At 42.5% G+C, this 3,982-nt stretch overlaps 1 pseudogene; it reads left to right on the top strand.

Annotated features, from left to right (window-relative positions):
* Positions 1 to 305: 305 nt before the first annotated feature.
* On the top strand, positions 306 to 1,303 carry LOC112675101 (L-lactate dehydrogenase A chain-like; annotated as a pseudogene).
* Positions 1,304 to 3,982: the final 2,679 nt, after the last annotated feature.

Raw genomic sequence — 3,982 nt, 5'->3', positions numbered from 1 at the left:
TTTTTTTTTCTTTTTTTTTTTTTTTTAGGGTCTGTTTTATTTCAAACCTCTTTGAGTTTTAAAATAAGCAATCTACGTTGTAGGTTTTGAGGATACTGAGGAACATCCAGGCAGGAAAACAAAGGCCTTCAAAACCATTCCTAAAAACAATGATAAAAGTTCGCCACAAGAGCACTGAAAACAATTAGACAAGAATTCAGTGTTAAGTGTCAGAGCCGCTGCCGCCAAGTCCCGACCCAACCTCATGCACCGTGGCTTCCCGCCTCCCGACGTGCACTCTCCATTCCTTTTGGTCCTAGTCCAAAATGGCAACTCTCAAGGATCAGCTGATTCAGAATCTTAAGGAAGACCATATCCCCTGGAATAAGATTACAGTTGTTGGGGTTGGTGCTGTTGGCATGGCTTGTGCCATCAGTATCTTAATGAAGGACTTGGCAGATGAACTTGCTCTTGTTGAGGTCATGGAAGACAAATTGAAGGGAGAGATGATGGATCTCCAGCATGGCAGCCTTTTCCGTAGAACACCAAAAATTGTCTCTGGCAAAGACTATAATGTGCCTGCAAACTCCAAGCTGGTTATTATCACAGCTGGGGTATGTCAGCAAAAGGGAGAAAGTCATCTTAACTTGGTCCAGCATAACATGAACATCTTTAAGTTCATCGTTCCTAATATTTTCAAATACAGCCCAAACTGCAAGTTTTCTTGTTATTTCCAATCCAGTGGATATCTTGACCCATGTGGCTTGGAAGATAAGTGGCCTTCCCCAAATCGGAGTTATTAGAAGTGATTGAATCTGGATTCAGCCCAGGTCTGCTACCTAATGGGGGAAAGGCTGGGCGTTCACCCACTAAGCTGTCATGGGTGGGTCCTTGGAGAGCATGGAGACTCCAGTGTGCCTGTATGGAGTGGAATAAATGTTGCTGGTGTCTCACTGAAGAATCTGCACCCTGACTTAGGCACTGATGCAGCTAAGGAACAGTGGAAAGAGGTTCACAAATAAGTGGTTGACAGTGCCTATGAGGTGATCAAACTGAAAGGCTACCCTTCCTGGGCCATTGCACTGTCTGTGGCAGATTTGGCAGAAAGTATAATGAAGAGTCTTAGGCAGGTGCATTCAATTTCCACCATGATTAAGGGTCTCTATGGACTAAAAGATGATGTCTTCCTTAGTGTTCCTTGCATCTTGAGACAGAATGGAATCTCTGATGTTGTGAAGGTGACTCTCTGACTCCTGAGAAAGAGGCCCGTTTGAGGAAGAGTGCAGCTACACTTTGGGGGATCCAAAAGGAGCTGCGGTTTTAAAATTTTTCTAATGTACCACGTTACTGTCTAGACTACAACAAGATTTTAGTTGGATGTTGTGTATATTGTCCTTATTATCTGACCTGTTACTCAAGTAGTAATATTAAAATGGCCTAAGAAAAACATCAGTTTCCTAAAGTTACAAATGGGAATGGTTCACAAAACCCTGCAGCCATATCCTGATGCTGGATGATATCTCTCTTGTGTAGTCCTAAATTGGTTAACATAATATAGTTCTATCATCTCAGATGCACCCCCGCTAATGTCGTATATGCTGCAGTTACTCTTCAAACCAGATGTGTATTTACTGTTGTCTGTAACTTCTGATTCCTTCACCTCAACACCCAGCATGCCTATTCCATCTTTTTTCTTCAGTCACATCCTAGGATCCAATGTATAAATTCAATATTGCATGTATTGTGCACAACTCTTCTAAAGGATCTTATTTTGTGTACTATATATGTCAGAATATAGTGTAAAATATAATGTAAAAATATAATGTCAATATAATAAAAATATAATATTATAATATTATAATAAAATATAATGTAAAAAGACAACGCAACCAACTATCTGTCATACCAACTAAAATACCAAATAAATTTTGAACAGTGAAAAAAAAAAAAGAATTCAGTGTTAAAACTTGAACTGCATTTTGAGAGGCCAAGAGTTTTTCTGGAAGGTTCATAGGGAGAGCACATTCCAGGCAGAGGAACGAGTCAGAGAAGTTGTACTACCTAAGAAAAATCTTTTAGACTAGAGATTTTAGCACTTAAGCTGGAAGGTTTGCTAAAATACAGATTGCTGGTCTCCTTCTCAGAGCAGCTGATTCTGTAGTTACAAGGGGAGACCCAGAATCTGCACTTGTAACAGGAAGTTTCTATGCGATGCTGACACTTCTAGTCCAGGGACCACACTTTGAGAACTGCTGATTCTAGCATGAACATATGTAAGTGTCTGCTCCTGCTTCACAAGGCTGTGCCTTCTTTCCTGTCTTACTTCCTAAGCAGGGAACATGGAAATGAGTCAGGATGATCATACTGTTCAGTCTTGAGGCCTTGTCAGTCTGACAAGGTGATCTGTGTCAACTTGGCCAATGTGCACTCACAGTGTGTCACACTGGCTGTGGAGATGGGGAGGGAAAGCAGAGCCAGTGATGGGGGTGGGGAGGAGAATCCAGGGGGCAGCATGGGGACAGAGTGGGGAGGAGCCTTCCACCAGAAGTTCTACAGTAGGGTCATCAGCTGTTGTCGATAGCAACTGAGATTCTGGGCTCCGAGTCTTCTAGAGTATGTAGCATAGTGACCTCCTTATACAAGTCATCACTGCCATTCCAAGCAAGAATGGTCTGTGCACCTCCTTCTCTCCTTTTGAAGGATGGCATTTGCCTTTACTTGGATAACTGTTTAATATTAAAGCAAAATTCCTTTATGTTCCTTTCTCTATCTCCCAGCTACTCTCCTTGTTTCAGTTCTCACTGTACCTGCCCTTTAATGGGATGCCAGATTAAATGATCCTCATATTTCAGTTTTATAAACTATCACTGTTTTTCCAATGCTACTGCAAAGATAAATACTTTGCTTTGAACTATGATGTTCTGGGCATCAGTATGGTGTTTGGTATAATGGAGCAATTCACAGGCAATTAGCTCAGCCTTGTGGGCCAGGCTAATCTGTAGGACGGGCTTCACTCTCTCTGAGGCCCCTATCATGTCAGGAGTTCGAGAATTTCATTCTGTTCAAACAGTTCTTTTCTTCCCCCTAATCTGGCCCTCCCCTCTGAGACCACAGCTGCTGAAGATGATGGCAGAGTCATCAAAGAGAGAGATTTAAAAAGGGGGAGAGAGCTCCAGAGAGAAGTAGAAAGGTGGTTGAAGTAGCTGCTCACTGTATTTTATTTCATTTGCATCAGGGACACTTTAGAAGAACACACTTGGCGTAGTCCTCGTGGATTACTTTGCAAAGTTATTCTTGCTGTGCTTTTCCCAGCAGGGACCTGCTAAGGGCACATTTCCTCCAGTGAAGGGAGCTTGAGAAGCTCCCTGGCTTCTCATCACAGGTTTGGAGCTGGGAACTGTCCTGTGTGTCCGGGTGGAGGCTTTGTCCTCCTGGTCCGGCTGGAGGGGTTTTCCTTTGGCCACCTCAGGACTTTACCCATATTATCTCCAAGGCGTTTTCCATCCAGAGTTGATCTGACCAAATGCTGTCAAAATTGTGTCCCTCTGACCTAAAGGCACCCATGCACTTAAACAGAAGAGTTGTGTATTTATGAACCAAGAGGGAAAACGCCGTGCATAAGGGAGCTGACATAAAAGATTCTTGATTTTACAGAAATGTTATCCTCTTCTCCTTCTCCTCCTCTTCTTTTGCCTTCTCTTCTTCTTCCTCTTCCTCCTCCTTTCCTCTCCTTCCCTTTTCCCCCTCCTCCTCCTCTTTCCCCTCCTCTTCCTCCTCCTTCTTCTTCTTCTTCTTCTTCTTCTTCTTCTTCTTCTTCTTCTTCTTCTTCTCCTTCTCCTTCTCCTTCTCCTTCTTCTTCTTCTTCTTCTTCTTCCTTTTCTCTTCTCCTCTCTCTCAAGAAACAGTCAATGGTCTCCTTGTAGTGATTTCTGTATTTCTCATTAAATTACTCCAATCCAAATGAGTTTTAGAACATCTCAGCATTTACCACAATGAGATTTCT

The sequence above is a fragment of the Canis lupus genome, chromosome 10 (genome assembly GCF_003254725.2).
Source record: "Canis lupus dingo isolate Sandy chromosome 10, ASM325472v2, whole genome shotgun sequence".
Taxonomy (NCBI): Eukaryota; Metazoa; Chordata; class Mammalia; order Carnivora; family Canidae; genus Canis; species Canis lupus.
Note: the sequence above shows the minus strand (reverse complement) of the source record. Positions and strands in the feature narration are given on the sequence as shown.